Source organism: Felis catus, chromosome E3 (genome assembly GCF_018350175.1).
Source record: "Felis catus isolate Fca126 chromosome E3, F.catus_Fca126_mat1.0, whole genome shotgun sequence".
Taxonomy (NCBI): Eukaryota; Metazoa; Chordata; class Mammalia; order Carnivora; family Felidae; genus Felis; species Felis catus.
Genome location: NC_058383.1, coordinates 26,891,219 through 26,911,264, shown reverse-complemented (window position 1 = coordinate 26,911,264; position 20,046 = coordinate 26,891,219). Strand labels below are relative to the sequence as shown.

General features: G+C 45.0%; 1 long non-coding RNA gene across 8 annotated transcripts in view; it reads right to left on the bottom strand.

Annotated features, from left to right (window-relative positions):
- Positions 1 to 20,046, bottom strand: part of LOC109495262 — a 373,149-nt gene that overhangs the window by 171,014 nt on the left and 182,089 nt on the right. For 4 of the 8 annotated variants that reach the window (XR_006590893.1, XR_006590894.1, XR_006590889.1 and 1 more), the window contains one exon: positions 300 to 414. The exons of the other annotated variants lie outside the window; for them this stretch is intronic. This is a non-coding gene — a long non-coding RNA (uncharacterized LOC109495262). The remainder of the gene's footprint in view (positions 1 to 299; positions 415 to 20,046) is intronic. 8 annotated transcript variants of the gene reach the window in all.

Sequence of the window (20,046 nt, the reverse complement as noted above, 5' to 3'; positions counted from 1 at the left end):
TGCTCCTTCTTGTACTTCTTTATAAAAAAAAAAAATTCCCTCAAAATGATGAGTACAAATCACCTGTTATCACACAACTCTCTCCTCTCGAAGTCTATAATGAAGAAGTAAGTGAGAGCCACCGCCAGGCTTGCCGATCCCTCCCCCGTAGGGAACCACTCTTAGAACCCTGTTCTTCATGCCTATGCAGTTTAATAGTCTTTCAATTGTCATTCCCACTCGCATTCAAACAAGTCATTTCAAACAGGAGGAGCTAAAACTGCCAGGTTCAAACCTGCCAGGAGAAATGGCTTACACACCACACTCGCTGGCTTCAGTGGGTATGTTTCTTCCATTCATGTGTTCAGTCACTCATTTATCCATTCGATAAACACCAACCAAGCACCTCACACTCACCGAGAACATCTTAGGCACCTGGAATACAAAAATTAGTAAGATTCAGGCTCTCTCTTGGAGAAATCATTAGCATAGACAGGAAGCCCATTCCCCGTCACAACACAAAAAGGAAAGAGGTGTAACGTGTCAAAATGAAGGTCAAAATGAGGAGAAAGCCAGGGAAAGAGACACTTGAGTTTAGAATAAGAGGATGCATGGACTACACACGACCAGGGGGTGCGTCATCCCAAGCAGAGGCCAGTAGGAGGGAAGGTAGAGGCCTCTTGTGTGGTTAGGACACCATGGAAGGCAGTGGGAAAGTCACTCCAGCCTTGAATAACATTCCTATTTGACTGCACCTGACCTTTCAAGCTGCTATAAGGCCTCTTCTTCTAGAAGGAAGATAGATGTTCCACTCGTAGACATGTTAGCTACTGAAACTAATATAACACTGTATGTTAACTATACTGAAATTAAAATGAAAACTTATGGATAAATAAGTAAATAAGATGCCAACATTTTAAAATCCATTATTAGGAATATGTGACAATAAGAAGACATGAAGTATTACCAACACATGCTACAACATGGATGAATCTTGAAAACAGTATGCCAGGTGTAAGAAGCCAGTCAGAAAAGGCCATATACTGTTTGATTCCATTTATACAAAATGCCCAGAATAGGCAAGTCTATTGAGACAAAGTAGATTCGCGGTTGCCTAGGGGTAGTGGGTGTTGAGGGGAAATGGAAAGTGACTCTGGGGCATATGGGGTTTGGGGGGAGGAGATAAAGGAAATGTTTTAGTATTGATTGTCGTGATGGTTGCACATTCTGTGAATATACTAAAAACAGTGAATTGTACACTTTAAATGAATGACTTATATGGTATGTGAATTATGTCTCAATAAAGCTTTTTAATTTTTTTAATGTTTATTTATTTTTGAGAGAGAGAGCATGAGCAGGGGAGGGGCAGAGAGAGAGGGAGACACAGAATCCAAAGCAGGCTCCAGGGTCTGAGCTGTGAGCACACAGCCTGACGCACGGCTTGAACCTATGAACTGCAAGATCATGACCTGAGCTGAAGTCAGATGCTCGACCGATGGAGCCACCCAGACGCCCCTTGTTGTAATTGTTACTTTCTCATTACCTCACTTTGGACATAGGGACAAAAAAATCTGCTTTTGAATTTGGGTTACATTGAGAGTCCACTGGCCAGTCAACAACCCAAATCTAGTTTTCTCTTTCCCTGGTTTAATCCAGAGGTTACCTGGAGGACCTTGTCTTCAAACTGCCTCCATCAGAATCACCTGGAGTGCAGGATACAAATGCAGATTCCCAGGCACAATCCAAGCCCAGTGAATCAAAATCATGGGACATGCATCCCAGGAATCTAGACTTTAATTCTGATATGTACCAAGTTGAAGGACTGTGCTCTACACAATGATTCTTGGCTTATAACTTCCTCCATTGCATGATGCTGAGCCCCAACCGATTTCTGAGTGCAAACTGATCCCAAATAGACCCAGACTGCTGAGACCACAGATTTACATCAAGACATACCTGATGTGAAAGAATCTCTGTAAAGAGAGATAAAAATAAATGCAAACTAGGTGTGTGACTATTGTAGGTGAGCTGTGAGAGGCAGACAGTCTGAATGGGCCAATGGAAGGCTTCACAGAAAGGCTAAGGACAGAAAGAAGGGGATGGCTAGCTTGTGTTCCAGACGTGCAACTGGCCACATGTAGGATGTCAGTCCCAAATCTGATGAGCTGGATGACCTCAGATTTAACTCCTCTGATCTCAGTGGTGGGTTGGGTCACCTAAGAACATGCCATTCTGTCCCCTTCCAGCCATCCAGGTTTTCCCAACCTATAGTACATCCTTCTGACCTCTGTGCCTTTGGCCTCATCACTACCCCTCTCTGAGTTCAATCTCTTCGTGTATAAAATGATGGGTTTGATCCTGATTGTCTAGGGATTCTTTCCCCCCTCTGACATCATGCCATACAAGACCAAATGACCTTTGGGAAATATTGGGATTGTTTCTACTATGGTTTTGACCCCCAGGATTAAAACAAGAAAGGATATGACCTGCATATTTCAAGATCCATTTGATTGAGGTATATTTTACCTCTGATAAAATGCACCCATTTTAAGAGTACATGTTGGTGAGTTTTGACACATACAACCTTTGTCGCTATCGCAATAATCAAGATAAAGAGCATTTCAATATCCCCCCAAAGTTCCCCATGCTCCTTCCTAGACAATCCCTCCTCAGTGTTTTCTATCACTATAGATTGTATTTGTCTTTTCTAGAATTTCATATGCTGAAATAATTCAACATGAACTCCTTTGTGTGTAATTCCTAGAGATCCACCCATGTTGTGATGTGCATGGGTAAAGTCTCCCCTTTTATTACCAGCTCTGTTTTCATGGGCCTGAGAAATGGAGAGCAATCATCACTTCCTAGGAAGCCCTCCACCTCCCCTGACTAAGCCAAACCTGTCATTTGTTCCCACATCCCATGTACCCTAGCACCATATTCCTTGCCACAAACCTTTTGGTTTCTCCATAGCTGCCCAAGGGTCAGGGAGAAATCTGGGAAATCCAGAAATCTGGAGAAATCCCAGGCCCTGGGAAATCTGAGGTTTGTGGGTGTTTCCACTACCCAGGATGCTGCTACACCATTTATAATGTCCTGGCCTCAGGTTGTAGTGTGATGGTCAGTTTATCATTATGTTCTAGTAGTTCCTTCCAGAGGCACTCTCGTGGTTGTATCCACATTCCAAATCCCAGCTTTTGGGATTTGGTTTGGGTAACAGCAGGGTTTAGTCTGCTAATGGAAGGTCCCTTCCTCATACCATTCTCTAGCCAGAACGTTCCATGCAGATGGTCCCTAGTAAATATGTAACCTTTCCTGTACCTTGAAGAGGAGACAATAAAGTTTATGGGGCAGAACTACAGCAACAGTCTATAGCTTAGAGACTGATCATCATGACCTTAACCTCCCCCAGGAAGTCTGTTCAAGATGTCAGCTTGAGTATTCAGAAGGGCTCTTATCCCAGTCATCCCTGTTGTCATTTTCATGTATTTGTGTGAATGTTTTGTTACTGTCTCTTCCCCCACAGCCTTGCAAACTTCAGAGGTCAGAGCCTGGTCTGTTCTGGCCCCCTCTCCATCATCAGTGTTCAGCACACTACGTAATACACAGAGGACGACCAACGGGTATGTGTTGCCCAGAATACAGAGGGGAAGAAAGAAGTGAAAACATAACAGATGGGAAGGAGGGAGGAGGAAAGGAACAAGGGAAGGAATGAAGGAAGGAAGGGCAGATTACATTGTGGGAGTTCTTCCCCATAGCACTTGTAACAAGGTGAACTCTGATAGACAATATCAAGCAGGTCTTTACTTACACTGTCATGGGTTGAGTTGTGCCTCCACAGAAAGATACACTCAAATCCTAAACCCTGGTACCTGTCAGTATGACCTTATTTGGAAATAGGGTCTTTGCAGCTGCAACTGAGTTAAGGTGAGGTCGTCTTGAAGGAGGGTGAACTCTAAATCCAATGACTGGTGTCCTCATTAGAAGAGGGGAAGAGACACAGGCATGCAGGGGGAAAGAGGCAGCGAGTGGAGGGATGCGTCTACAATCCAAGAAGAGCTGAGAATTGTTAGTAACATCAGAAGCTAAGAGGAGGCAAGGAAGGACCTTCCTCTAGAGCGTTAAGAGAGAGCATGGCCTGGCTGACGCCTTTGCTTTTGAGTGTCTAGCCTCCAGGATTGTGAAAGAAGAAATTTCTGTTGTTTTAAGCCATCCAGGTGTGTGGTCATCTGCTAAAGCAGCCCCAGGAAGCTAATACGTACACCCATCAAATGAGGTTGTAATTACAACCTGTCTACTGGGCTGTTTCCCCTGCGAAAGGCAGGGGCTGCGTGTTGTTCACCTCAGTCACCCCAGTACTAGGACTGTGTGCTACATGGTGGGGTGTTGTTGCTTGGTCTCCATTCACTGAGTGGCCAGGAGGAAAAGAGGGTGGTGGTGGCTCTGTGGGACCCTCTGAGCCTCTCCAGGCATCAGCAGTTACATCTTTTCCATAGGAAACCAGCTCAAGGGCACCACCCTGCCCAAGAGCAGGTAGGATTCCTCCTCCCTGGAAGGAAAAACAAATTCACTTCCTTTCTGAGGCTCCCCCCTGTGTCCCACTCCCCAAATACCCTTTCACTGCAGAATGCCTCACCACAAACCTACTCCTGCGTCCACTGAAATCCTTCAAGTCGGCAAAGAGCAGAATAGCTCATCAAGGACCAGGTTTGCAGGTGACTGAGCCGTACTGGGAATCACAGCTCATTTTTAGAAAATAAACTCCAATTAGCAATCTCAGTTGCTTGTTTCATTTCCTGGCTGTTCAAATTTCACGTGTGCTGCCACTGCTGCTGCGGCTGCTGCTGTTGCAGCCACCATCTCTGTGGGGACGTCAAACCTGGAGACCCTGGGGACATGTGTGGGTTCTTCGTTCTTAACCTCAAGAGACCTGCATTCTGGAGAGGTGAGGTCTAAGCATGGAGGACGCATGACCGCCACACTGATCACCTTGCACGCACCAGGCACCAGGCCACCCCCTGCACACACTCGTGAAACGTGCGATATTGGTCCCATTTCACAGGTGAAAAACTGAGGCTTGGAGAGGTTAAGGATTCTCCATCTCAGAGAATGTTAGCCTCTTCTCTCCCCCCCCCCTCCTCTGCTGTCCAAACCAGAAGAACGGGAATCATTTTTAACTCTCATACAATCAATTAATAATTCTGCTCCTTTGGCCCACAAACTGGGTCTCAAATCCACACACCTCTCTCCATCCCCACTGCCAACGCTCTGGTCTGGCAAACGATGTCTGATTGCCCAGTGTGCACTAGGCTGTGCCCTGAGCACCTGGGATACATAGAGAAACAAAACTTGTCAAGTCTGGACCTCCAAGAGAGCCTTCGTTCCAGCAGTGTCTGGCCTAGATTATTGGTACATCCTCCAGTTCATTCTTTCTTTTCTCTCCTTCCACAGAAACCATTCTCCACAGTGCAGCTGACTTTTTCAAAATAAAAATATGATCATGTCACCCCCTTCTTACAATTGTCTGCGTGGTTCCTGTTGCTCTAAGGATTAAGGGTTATCCTCCCTAAAATGGTTTACAAATCTCTTTCATGACCTGACCCTCATGATCTCTTTAGACCCAGCTCTCGCTGTTCTCCTCTCTGCCACGCACTCCATACCCACTTTCTTCCATAGGAACTTTCCTCAGTTTAATTTGGAGTGTAAGGCACCCCACTCTCTCTAGCCCCTGGCTGCCATATATGCAAGTTTCTTTGCCTGGCATATGGCTCTCTTCTGTTTCCTTCCACTGGGAAGCTTTCTCAGACCTTCCACACTGCTCAGACTACATTAGGGGTTTCTGCTATGTGACCTTCTGGCATTAAGTCTTCCCATATCCTGGCACAGGTCACTCTTTGTTAATGCTGTCTTTGGCACTGGGTTGTACCCTTTGAAGAAAGGGATGGGGTCTGCCCTTCTTGTCATTGTATCCACAGCACTAACAGCATCTCTCAGTATTTGCTTATGGAATGAGTGGATGAATGCATGAATAGTGAAGAAGTAACAGGTCTTAGTCTCATAGCTAGTAAGTGGCAGGAATGGAATTTGAACACTAAACCCCCTCCTCTTAACCACCATCATCCACTGTGAGGGATGTGGTCGGATGTAAATAAAGTGAGTTTTGGGAAGAACATACCATCATTTGTCATAAATCTTTCTAATCAGAAGCAGGGCAGGGAAGTGGATGATACACAGGATATGGTGTGAGTGCTTCATCATCCTGGGTCTAGAGAATGATCAACTTTATCCCCGGTTATCAAGGGAATGGCAGAAACACAGAATACCCAAGGGAGCATGGATTTTAGACATTGTCTTGTCTTTCAGCTCCATGGGAGTGTCAAAACTGAGGCTCAGCGTGGAAAGGGATGCCCTCCTCAACTTACCCACTGCAAGAGGCAAAGGTAGCCCTAGAATCCCCAATTTCTTGACACCAGATCCCATGCTGATATCATGAGTGTAACTAAACTTGGGGGAAGTCTAAGTGTCTTAGCCATCATAAAGTGGCTCAAAAGCAAAAAAAAAAAAAAAAAAAAAAAAAAAAATCCTAAATTTTCCCATGCATCAGATCTGTGGCTTTAGAGGAGAAATCCTTACTATTTGATGTAAAATTCCTTTCCAAGAAAAGGAGGAAGGTGAATGAAAGGAAGGATGAATATTGATACAACCCAGGTGAGCACAGCAACCATGGTGGGTCATTTCAGGAAAACCAATGGACGTTTTTAGTCCTTCCCCAATAGGGAAGAGAACGAGGAAGAGAGAGGAAATCCAACCCATGTGTGGGGCTACTTATAACCACCTCCACTGGGAGGAAATTAGAATGGATGGAGGGGTTGGTGGGAAGACTGAGCCAGCCCCACCCAGTTACTGTGTGCCAGTCATGCTAAGTGTATCATATGCCTCAGCCCATTGACTTCTCACAACAACCCAAAAACACATATGCCCATAGTTGTACAACTAGCAGGTACTGAGTGGGGACTGGAGTCTCCTTCAAGCCTAGGTTCATAAACAGTATGCTATGTTGACTCTGCGCCATCAAAATTGTTGGCCAACATCAAATACTGCCTAGTTGGGAACTATGTTATCTTCCCTACCCAAGGGAAGTCCCAGACAAATTAAGAGTGATTCCCAAGATCCCTCAGAAAACCCTATAATCTGGAAATACCCAAAGATCAAAAGTATTGAAAAAAAGCACTGATTTCATACCTTCTGGAAAGTTCTCAACCACTGAGAACAAAGAAAACAACCATTAAACATCTATCATGTGCCAAGTACTACGCTTTCCGTATATAACCTCAAATAGTATGTGACTGACCCTGGGAGATCATTATTATCTCCATCTTCATTTCCTCTTAAGAAAAAAAAAGCACCTTCAAAGAGGTCAGGTAATGTATCCAAAGTCAGACAGATGAATTTAGGATTCAAGGCTAGGTCTGCCTGTCTCCAAACTCCTGCCCTTAACCATGATGAGATGCCACAATGCCACAGCACTACCACCAGCCAAATGGTAGCACCTGGGGAAAATACAGTGAGTCTGAGGTCCAGTGTCCTGACTTCTGCGTCTTGACTTTATCTGTCAGAAAGCATCTGCCACCCATGGTGATTTGAAGGTAAAATCCAGCAACTTCAGAACACATGGAGATTTGCACCATGCAAATATAGGCTCTTTTGCTCTGCTTTGAATTATTATTATCCATTGTCCTTGGAGAGATGTGAAGGAGGGAGAGGCAATTTTTTGCTAAGCCCCCAGCTGGAAAAAGACATAACTTGGAATGAGGTGGGGGTGACTGAGTTCACTCCCCTTCCTTCGGCTGAGGCCTCTGCTTTAATTTGCATATATGCAGATTCCTGAGAAGCCACCGTGTAGCTACTAATAGCATTTGCTGACTCTTGCCCTGGAGTGAACTCACCCCTGCTCAAGGCTTCCTGAGTCCTTCACCCTCAATGTTCTCCCTGCCACTCATCCTCAGAATCCTTGGTAGGATTATAACTATAGAGACAGTAAAAGCCAACTGTTCCTATGACATCTAAAAACCAAGAATCAGCCCATTTCTCCCTGCCCAGAAATTCCAAAGCAGGGATGTAGCTAGAGTTCCCTGTAGCAACCACAAACCAGGCTGGGGAGCCATTAGGTTAAGCTGTGGCCCTGCAAGCCTCCCTTGGTTTCCTCATATGTAAAACGGCATAGTAAAGGGGCCTCCTCATAGAATTGTGCTGCGGATTAAAAGAGCTAATGCGTTTAAAGCCTTTACACCAGGGCTGGTGCAATGTAAACATTTTCTAAGTGGTAGTGTGGGGCTTGTACAACCCATGTTCAGATAGCTTGGTGGTTAAGGAGCTGGACTCTGAAGATGGACGGGCCTGGATTCAAGTCCTAGCAGTTCATTTTCTAGCTGTGTGACACTAGGCAAGTTTTTGACCCCTCTGAATTTATTTCCTCTTCTATAAAAAGGGGGGAGGGGTGAGGGGGGCCTGGAGAGAGGAGTACCCACCTGTAAAGTTTGTTCTGGGAATGAAATGAGCAATTATACCAGGCACGTGGTAAGTATTTGTACTATAGCTCAGGCTCCCTAACAAGATACCACACAGACTGGGTGGCAGATCAACAGACATTAATGTCCTCACAGTTTTAGAGTCTAGGAGTTCATCAAAGTGCTGGAGAATTCGGTTTCTGGTGAGACCTCTCTTCCTGGCCTGCAGACCACCACCTTCTCACGATGTGTGCACCTGGCCTTCCCTCCACGCACAGAGTGGGAGCTGGGTGTCTCTTCCTCTTCTCATAAGACAAAAGTCCTATTAATCAGATTATGGTCCTACTCTTATGATCTCATTTAACCTTGATTACCTATCTGAAGGCCCTATCTCCAAATACTGTCTTACTGGGGGTTAGAGCTTCTACACACAGATTTTAGCGGGACACAGTTCAGTCCCGTAGCTACAGTCAAATAATGTTAACTATTTTGAGCAGTCCACCAACTGAGGAAGGAAGCTGAAACTAAAATACAGAAGTGGAAAGCTGATTACCTGTTTCGCCCTCTGCAATCCAAACCACTGCCTCCATTTCCCCTCCAACCACTGAGGGGTAGCTCTGTCACCAATGCATGGATGCTTCCAGTAACTCAGATCTTCAGTGATGCTGTCACCACTCATGGAGAATCTATTTTCTCCTTTCACTACCCTTTTCTAGAGTTCTTTTTACTTCCTTTGGACCAAGTTGACATGACAACACTCATTCACAGAACTACCTGAGAATCTATTTCTCTGCTCCCAGCAGCTGGTGGCTTTGCCAGGAACCAAAATATGTTTCCAGTGGTGGGTGAGGCAGCTGGGGAATTCCTATCTAATACTGGAGAATTTGGGGACCCTAGAGAGCCAGGGATTCCCTAAGAATCCTCAAGGGGAAAAAGAACATTGTGTTAGGTTTCTATTTGCAGTTTTATTAATATATTAGTAACTAATGTTTGTTGAGCACTTACTTTGTGGTATCTACTAAGCAGTGTGTGGGAGCTTTATAGGGGTCATTTCATTCCACTTTGAGAATGGCTCCACCGCATAAGTTCTCAGTGAGGAGAGGGAGAAGAGCCTGTCCTCCCTGGAGACATTTGACAATGTCTGGAGACATTTTTGGTTGTCAAAACTGGAGTTGGGGGTAAAGAGATTGTGATACTGGCATCTAGTGGGTAGAGGCCAGGGATGGGACAGCCCCCCTACCCCCACCCCCACCCTCTGCTCTGCAAGATAGGTATTCCTATTTTCCTGTTTTACAGGCAAGAACACTAAATATCAGAGAACATATGCAATCAGTTCCAAGGCACAGAGCAAGCAGGGTCTGAACACAGGTCTGATGGATTTCAGAGTCTGTCTCTCCAACCCAGAGCAGCAGACCACCATGATCATGCATCAAACATAATGTTCTGTCATCATGAGAGCCATCGGTGTCTCTGAGACCCTGGAACCATGTGCAGATGCCCACACTTCATCACAGACGGGCTGGCTGAAGCAACTTCCACGGCATGCTTACCCAAGATTCCAAATCATCCTTGATCCAACAGAAGAGATACCTTCCACGAGAGAATAAAAGAAAGCCTGATTCATGAATTTGCCAACGGGTCCCCACCCCCACCCCCAGCTGCAGCTAATGTAGGTATTTCCAGCTATAGATTCTGTTGAATCTTGGGGACTGAAAAAGAAAATTGGCTTCAGGTGCCAGGCTGATGCGAGCCTGAGTCTGGTAAGGAGAGTGACTCCCCCTACCTCTCCATATTCATCCTCATACTTTGGATCAAAAAGTAATTGCCAATTGTTGTCATGTTAAGAGAGAGGTAACTGTGTAGGTCAAGCTTTCTGATTTCTTATTCAGGAAAATTTTCCATTCCCCAAACTCTCAATGAGAAGCCCAAACCTAAGAAAGCTGTGTTGTCAAAAGGGGCTCAGAAAACACAAATGATTTTCTTTAAAGACTCCTTTGTCCATCAGAAAGCAAGCAACTCGATCAGACTAATTATTTCCCAACAAAGGCGTGAGGTTTCCTTTCAACATCTGCTTGCTTCTTGCTATCAAAGGAGCATTTTTTAAAAAATGTATCCTGGACAAGGCAGATCAAAAGAGAGGCACGTGTCTGGGGCAAATAATATTTTTTCACATTATTTCCAGTTGAATTTGCTTAAATCTCCCGTATTTTACCAGGTGTCGTTATGTGAAATCTTCACCTTGAGTTAAGGCTGGTGAGGGAACAGGAAGGCTCTCTAGTGAGTGGTGCTGGGTAACAGAATGAAAAGGCAAAGACAGGCCCGGGGTGACCGATGAATAAAAGGAACAAGAAAGAAGCAACTGTTTTATCTCAATAATGTTATCGATACTCACGTCTGTATTAGAGATGTGCAGGGACCACACGTGTGAACGGGAAGGGGATTATTCCAAAGGAAAATCAATGTCTGGATTAAAATGGGTTTATGAAGTTATGTCAAGTGAGCTTTTTTTATCTCTTGCCTCAGGATTACCCTCAGAGGCCCCAGTGCATGCAACCATTGTGCCTTTCTCGAGGCATACTTGAGCATCGAGGATTAGCCATGGGAAAGGGTGAAGTGTCCTTTTGGACAGGGTAATGCAAAAATGGAAATAACCATAGTAAAAGCACTCTTGTGAGCCCTTTGTATGTTTTAGTTTGTGTTGTTCTCCCGATAACTTTAGAAGGGGGGGGGCATTCTTAACTCTCCACTTACTTTTACAGCTGGAGAAACTGAGGCACAGTGTGTAGGTACAGGTGTCCTGGTTAAAAGCTGTGGCACGTCTGAAAGTGCAGGCTGCCTGGGTTCAGATTCTGATTCTGCATTTGCAAGCTTTGTGATCTTGGCCAAATCAAGGCCAAGTTATCTTTCTGAGTCTGTTTCCTCAATAGTAAAACAGAGATAGCAATGATCACTGTGGTGGTGATGATACTTAGTGAAAGAAACATCCTAGCATTGTTCTAGGCATGAAATGAAATAATCTGAGCTTAGAACCCTGCCTTGCATGGATCACCATGTGCACCATCTGTAGGATTCGTATTTTTGGAGCTGAGGACCCATTCAGAGCTTTTAATTTGAGGAGATGTAGACTTAGTCTGGCCCCATAGAAGATCTTTATGTTAAAGCAGATCAAGCTAATGCCAGCTCAGCTCCTGTGTGATCCTAGACAACTCAGACTATCTGAATCTCAGATCATGGTGTGTGAAGAAGAGCCTCGTCCAGTAGTGGCCAGGATTAATAATGATTAATTTGTAAGCAATATTCAATGAGTAAAAGGCATTTTTTTTAAACCTCAGAACTCTGGAAGACTTTCTTTCCCTTTTTCTGTCTGTCAATCTCTGTCATCAGACTCCCAGCCCTGAGCCAACCCTAAACAATGTCTGGTAGGAGGCCAGGGGTTCATTTTGGTGCCTTGTGTCCATCTTTGGCCACAAGCCCCTAGATGTCTGTTGACCCACCAGGCCAGTCCTCTCAACGAACCCCTATTGAGTTGGCTTCGGTCTCAGGCTCCTGGCTCAGTTTCCCTATTATCCTCACTTCCCCAATGGATCAGGGTGTTCCCCTATAGAGTTGAGTCTCTGACCAAAAGCTTAGTTTTAGCAGCCCTGGGACCTTGGGAGGCTAGACACTGTCTCCTCTTCCATGTCCCCTAGCCATTAACCAAAGCCCTATATGAAGTCCAGAACCCAATGTCACCACCTACTAGTCAGACAGGAGTTTAAATCCTGGCTCTGGTTGACCAAATCACTTTACCTCTCGATGCCTCAGTTTCCTTACCTGTAAAATGGAGAGAATAAACCACATAAATGATGGCATTGTGGAGGAGATTAAATACATTGCATGTAAAGCATTTAGGACACTGCCTGGTTCATGGTAAACTGTCAGTAAAAGTTAGTGATGTTCTGTGGACACTTGTCATAACTCCACTCTCACATCTGCATTTAGGTCAGGCTCCTAGAACATCATCTGCAGCATATCCCTTTCATACCAGGCTAGTTTCCTGGCCCAAGCCCTTCATACTCCTGACATACTTGCTTTCTTTCAACCACCCCCAGAGCATTACGCCTGGTAAAGTTCCACATTTTACATCTCGGTGTCACCCAGCCTTTCGGAATACATCTAGGCTAACTGTATGATTTAGGAACTGTATGATTTAGGGACTGCATGGAACTGTCCACATACAAAACTGTTGCCCATTATTAGGAAGACCAATAGGTCTGGGGTGAAAGATGTCCTCAGACCAGGTTCCCCTTCCATCAGCAGAGTAAAGTGGCTTCTCACGGTTCTCCAGAGAGACTGAATCCTCAGAATTCGTTGGGTTGCAAGTGACAAAAACTCAGCCCACTGTAGCTTAAGCAAAACAAGGACTTTAAGTGGCTTCCATGAAAGGTCCAGATGGTAGCCTGGCTTTAAGGAAGACTTGAGGAAATGGCACCAAGAATCTGCTTCTATCTCTCAACTCGGCTGTCTTTCATGTTGACTACAATCTGAGGCAACCTCTCCCTTTTTCATAGTAAAGATGGCAGTTCCGGGTAATACTACTACTAGGTTGGCATCCCCATGGACAGAGAACCCCATTTTCCCAATGGTTCCATCTCAAATCCCCAAATGGAATCCCATTGGCTCTGACTGGGTCACATGGTCATCCCTTAACCAATCACTGTGGTCAGGGAAATGGTACTCTCCATCACACATCCACACCTGGAGCTGGGGGGAGAGGGGGTAAACAGCTTCTCTCAAAACACCTGGGCTGAGTGTGGTGAGTGTGGAATCCCTTATTCCCCAAGGGATAAACAGGGCATCTGATTAGAAGGAAGGAGAACGGGAGGCGCCTGGGTGGCTCAGTAGGTTAAGCATCCGACTTTGGCTCAGGTCATGATCTCACGCTCTGTGAGTTCAAGCCCCACGTCAGGGTCTGTGCTGACAGCTCAGAGCCTGGAGCCTGCTTCAGATTCTGTGTCTCCTTCTCCCTCTGACCCTGCCCCATTCATGCTCTGTCTCTCTCTGTCTCAAAAATAAATAAACATTAAAAAGAAAAAAGAAGGAAGGAGAATGGATGCTGAGGATGCCTATCACTGGTGGAGAGCTAGAACAACTTCACTAGGGCACTTGAAGCCCAGACTGTAGATTGGTTCAGCTCTACTCCAGGAATGCTCCCGTGGATCAATCGGAGACAAAGCCTACGACTTCAGACGTCACTTAGTATTATTCTCCTCACCAGCAGAGTCACCCTCTTCTTTCAGCTGTCAGTGTTCCACCTCCCAACGCACACCTTGCTGGTGCTAATCTCCCAACCTGCTGCTGACACCTTGTGACTTAATTCCCACAGATGGGTGTCTGCGTTTAAGAGCATGCGTTGTCATTGAAATAACAGGATGCTAAAACCTTTATAAATTGATATGCCAGACAAGAGGGAGGCAAAAATGAATGCTAAGTTTCCTTGCATAATACTCTGTGGGATGTGTTTTTCCCCCTAAGAATATTTTAGCATTAATTAAGATAAACAATGATATATGCTGAAAGACAATTGAATCTGTTCTTGGTTAAAAATGGCCTCGTTGTGTAAAAATAGTACCCAAATTATAGCATATAAAGATGCAGAGGGAAAAATACTGTAAACCTATAACATGATTAAAATAGAAACGCAAACCGGTAATGATGAGGCCTTGAACAAATCTGGGGGAAGAAGGGAAAGATGGGTAAGAAGCAAAATGTGTCATCATGCTTAATTTATTCATCTCCCTCTGGGATCCTCTTTACTGTGCTTCTCTTTAATAATAACTACCATTTATCATGGCATGGTTAACATTTGTTTTCAGTGAAAGTGTGGTTGCTATTATCATTTTATAAGTGAGGCATCTGAGCTTTAGAGAGTTTAAGTCAAGGTCACACAGGTAGGAAGTGGTAGAATCAGGCTTAGAAGCAGGTTAGCTTAATTTACCAGCCAAGTACCTCCCATCTCTCTAGGCTGCCCCACTGCTCCCACAGTCTCCTCTGTGTGAGCAATGCACCCCCCCAACCCCCTTCCATTATCTAGCCAGTTAATCTCTTCAGGTTAGAAGGAGCATGAAGTTAAGAGCTCACACATAGCCCATCTATGATGTGCCAGTCACTGTTGTAAGCTTTCGTATGTATCTGCACTCTTAATCCTCACCATTGGGAGATTATTACCAGCACTCTCCACATTTTGCAGATGGGGAAATTTGAATGTTGTGTCCGAGGTCTGACAGTGGTGAGAGTTGGAATCCAAGCCAAGTGATCTAGCTTCAGAGCCCGTGTTCTGAGCTACTGTGCTTTCCTGTGTTCTCTTTCCTTTAAGGAACCACTTGTGGCATCTGATGTCACTCCTCCAGCACCGTTCTCCCCAGAGTTCTGACAGGGTTGACTACCTACAGTGTCTGTCTGGGTATAGTCTTCTATTTTAGGAGGGGACGTTTTTATGTCTTTGTCTAATAGCTTCCCCGCAAGTCTGAAAATTCCTTGAGAGCCAAGAGTTCCCAGTATTCCTCCTCTCTCCCACTTGACATTCCTGGTTAGTGTCTTGCATGTGATAGGGGTCTGGCAGTGTTTCATGAGGAGGCTGATGAAGGGCAGTTAATTTTGCTTCATTCCATGGCTGCCATCTGCGAACTGAGAGCCAAGGGGCCATTATCCTCGAGTGGGTCCTTGTATAGGAAAGGGCTGGGAAGGATGAGGGATGGCTTTCCACGAAGCCACCCTCGCCTGCAGGAATAATTCAAAGCTGTGGCAAGGTTTCCTCTCAGGTGCAAATTTATTTCATTCACTCATTTCCTCACCTATTCGTGCATTTACCCAAGAGTTTCTGAGCAGCCGCCCTGTGCCAGATGCTCTGCTTGGCCCTTGGGTATAAAACGGTGCATGCAAGCCCATCTCTGCTCATTCAGATGGACAGAGGAATGACAGAAGAGCAGCTGCCAGCTTAGCCAGGGCATCAGGAAAGCAGCACCAGTGGCTCTTCGCTTGTGCCGTTTTCAAGCCCTGCAAACTCAAACAACAGTAACAGGAAATTGAAGGCGCCTCTCGTGTCCTGCCTTTGCTCATGGTCAGAAGGTGAAGTCTTGTCACATCTGATGCATGAGGTCCACAGCCCTTGCTGCAAAGTTCTGGCTGTAAGGTGGCAGGTTGGAAAGCTCTCTTCTCCTCGCCATCATTTTTGGACCTCCCGAATCAAATCCACGCTTGCTTTTCTTTCTAATGAGAGGATAGTGTGAGCTTCTTCCTTGGCTACCCTTGGCTTCTCCAAGCCAAGTTCTTTTTTCTCTCCACAATGACAACAGCTTTAAAGGATTTTGAGAATCCTATCACTTCCCTTTAAACCCTTTATCAGGTGTCTATTGTGTGTCAGTAAATTTATACTTGTGTTATCTTTCAGATGTTTTTGCCTGCTTAAACGTGGGGAAGCCCATGAACCTTGTAAAAACAATCTGAACCCAAAATGTTACTGTTATTTGTCTTAAATTTCCTTATATGTATCTGTTCTGTTTGAGTTGGTGGTTATATTTTCCCATGTCCTCCCGCCACATAAATGGAACTATCATAAATGCTTTTTTATTGTGCACTCTTACTGTAAAACCTGTATATGTACACACCTCTCTCTTTTCCATATATAATATGGATTGCTTTTTATAATCAGAGACACAATGTGTACCTGAATGTCTGTAGAGCACTAAGCAATACAGAAATGTGTAAGCAGGACAGGAAAGTTCTGCAACCCTCCCCACCTCTCCAAGCAACCATCACCAGTTTGATGAGAGTTCCTGGCTTCGGGATAGATTTACCGCCATGATTAGGACAAATTAGCCATCCAGCGGTGAAGGTTATAAGGTTACAAGGAACGAAGGAACTTTTTTTTTTTTTTTTTTTTACTTCCTTTCCATCTTTTTTCTCTCCCCAAGTCAACAATGTTAGGAGGCAAGGTATATCTTCCTCTTGTTCATGTTTATATAAATAGAGGGAAACATGTAATTTTGTCTGTTAACAATGGGTCGGGGTCATTCTGTGTTTTATGAAAAGGGGTCTTATGACATACATTTTCTACATCTTGCTTGTGTCATGAACTAGAAAGCACATGTGGAACCCCCTCCAAATGAACTGATATAGACTTGATGTGTTTATTTTAAGGGCTGCATAATGGTCCACAGCATGGGGCACCAGCCTGTACTCTTTTCTCCCCAGCTTTTTCCCACTGGAAAGCGCCAGGCACAGAACTTCTGGATCTCTCCCTTCCTCCAGCTAGTCTGGAGGTGGAGAGGAGTAGGTAACTCTGTTTCTTTTCTGTTCCCCTTCAGCCTTGGCTTTGGCATTAAAAAGCCCGGAAAAGACTCCCTTTTTCTCTTTGCTGTCATATGCCAGAGCGAACATAGAATGGCTTGGAGAGAAACCAAGGCAATGAGGATGCAAAGTGAGTGAGGGGAAAAACAGGTTAACATTTAAAAGCTATGCTTTTACCACATGATTCCAATGATTTCATGGCACTGTATGGTACGCAGACGACTTCCCACCTTGTATTCAAAACGCACACTCACACAGCTGTTCTCTCCTCCCTCATCTTTCGACTCAATTTAGCTGTCACTTCTCCAGAACACCTTCGCTGACCTCTCAGGCTCCTCACGTGGCACATCACCCCGTCACCAACATACAAGAAAGTGTTTTGGAAAACGAGTGAAATCCACATTATTTGGGGGATGCGTTTTTGTTATAAAAAGTTTCACATTTTTACAGAAAAAGAACCAATAGTATAAGAAATGTCTACAGATCCATCACTGAGAAGCTCTCTAAGGATTCTAGCTTACTTAAATTTTTTAAATTAATTAATTTTTTGAGGGGGAGGGAGGGAGGGGGGAGAGAGAGAGAGAGAGAGAGAGAGAGAGAGAGAGAGAGAGAGAGAGAATACTAAGTATTCTCCACATCCAGCAGGAAGCCCACTTGAGGGCTCGATCTCATGATTGTGAGGTCATGAGCTGAAATCAAGTCAGATGCTTAACTAACTGAGCCACCCAGGTCCCCCAACTCTAACTTATTTTAAAAATTAAAAACAAACAAACAAAACAAAAACCTCTTACAAATTCTAGCTAATTTTAGGAATTTGTAACATGCCAGTTGCTAGAACTAATACCAGAACTCACCTTCCCTGCTACTGAAGAACGTTGTCAAAGAAAAATCAGAGCTGGGAAGTCATGAAAATAGTAAAAACAGATTTCATTCAGGACTACTGCAAGAGGAGGAAGAGAAACCTCCGTGAGAAACTGGGCTCATCTTGGAATCCAGCATTAACAAGTGAGGATTTATGGCCAAAGAGTAGGCAGGGATGTGAGTAGATACAAAGTGACAAGGAGGAGGGGCACCTGGGTGGCTCAGTCGGTTAAGTGTCTGACTTCAGCTCATGTCATGATCTCACGGTTTGCTACTTGGAGCCCCAGGTCGGGCTCTGTGCTGACAGCTAGGAGCCTGGAGCCTGCTTCAGATTCTGTGTCTCTCTCTCTCTCTGCCCCTCCCCAGCTCGTGCTCTGTCTCTGTCTCTCTCTCAAAAATAAATAAAAACATTTTTAAAAAATTTAAAAAAAAGAGAGAAAGTTAGAAGGAGGAAACATCAGAGGTAAAGGAGGATTTCTGGCTAAACCAACTTAGCAGGACTTTTGCAATACAAATAAACACAGGAGTCCAAAAATCAGGGCCCAGTTGAGAAAATGGTTCAGAGGAGCCTAACGTTTGGTCAAGGGCAGTGTCTTTGTCAACCTTCAGGCCACATTTCGGGAGGTGAGATAGTGTGGATACAATTGCATTCATCCAGTCCCTCTTCTTGTAACACTCCCCACTTTTCATTTGGCATCAACTCTCTCCCTACTTTTAGCCCAAGCGATTCAACTGGGCTTCACCTCATGCAGAGATGGGGATGGGAGAACACTTGGCCTCATCCCAAATCAAGAATATCATATGACCCTTCCAAAGCCAGCGATACACAGGGAAACTTTTGCTAAGAATGCTGGGACTGAGGCAGGCTCTCTGCTGCACTGAACTTGAAGCTTTGAGGACATAAGCTGAGCATTTCTGGCAGCCATTTTGCCATCAGGAGGAGGGAGCCTGCTGAAAACAGGGTTAACATAGAGGAAAGCAGAACTAAGATGGCAAGAACCTGAGTCCTGATGAAACCATTGGGATTCCTAGATCCAGCAGTGCTTAAAACTAAGTCAGTTACATAGCCAACCGGTATCCTCTGTTACTTGAGTCTGTTTGAGCTAGATTTTCCATTTCTTGCTACTAATGAGTTCTGACATCCATGAGTTAGAAGGGCAAAGAAGGTGTTAACCAGCAATCAAAGGGGGTAGTTTGAACATGCTCTGGCAACATAGATTAGCGCTTTACTAATCTACTAATTAGTGCTGGCAACATAGTGGTGCTTTACTAGGGCATTATAGTTTTAGGGGATGGGTTTGGGGTCCAACAATCAGATGGATGTAGGGGCACGTGGGCGGCTTAGTCATTAAGCATCAGACTCTTGGTTTTAGTTAAGGTCATGATCTCGTGGTTCATGAGATCAAGCCCCATGTTGGGCTCTGACATGACAGCACGGAACCTGCTTGGGATTCTCTCTCTCCCTCTCTCTGCCCCTCCCCTGCTTGTGTGTATGTGTGCTCACTCTCTCTCTCTCCCTCTAAATAAATAAATAAATGTAAAAGAGAGAGAGAGAAAGAGAGAGAGAGAGAGAGAGAGAGAATTAGATGGAGATAGATGGCAGAACAGAGACCTCCTGGCTCCTAGTCCATTATTTTTTCCCCACTCCCCACTATAAAAGTGGGGAGTGGTCCAAGGTGGGAAAACTTTCCTCATGGAAGTTTCCAAGGCAGTCACACTGCATATCTTTCTCCATTTTCAACATTACTAAACCTCTTCTTCCAGTCAATAATCTTCCTCACCTTCATCAATCTATATCGATCTGGATTTCCTGGCAAGTGCTGGGAGAGGGGCTGACGGAACCCAGAACCAACCACATGCCTGCCAAGCCAGGACAGAATGAATTCAGCGATGCACCTAGCTCTGTGGGCCTCCTTGCTGCCATCCCGTGCAGCAGGTATCGTTCCATGCTAGCTGAATCCCAATCGCCCTCCTCAGTGGCATCTGAGCTCTTCGTTATCTGACGGGAGGGATGTAACTGACTGTCTGATGTCCGAATTCAGCTGCAAACTTCCAAGGGGTCATTGTGGCTGGTGCGTTACAACAAGGCAAGAAGGACAAGGGGTGAAACTTCACTCTCAGAAAGGACAGCCAAAACCCAGGTCTACTTTCCCTTTCTGGAACAAGTCAGTTGGGTGTCCACTGGACTCAGGAACGTGTGCCTCTGAGGGGATGCAGGTCTGAAGAACTGAAATCATATGGGCCTGCCTTGGCAATTCTGATGGTCAGCCAAAGCCATGTTGGCTCAAGGTTGTCAGCTCTTCTGTGTCTTTATCATCTGATCCTCTAGATAGAACACAACCTCCCAGGTAAGGGAGTAACTACCATTTCTCTG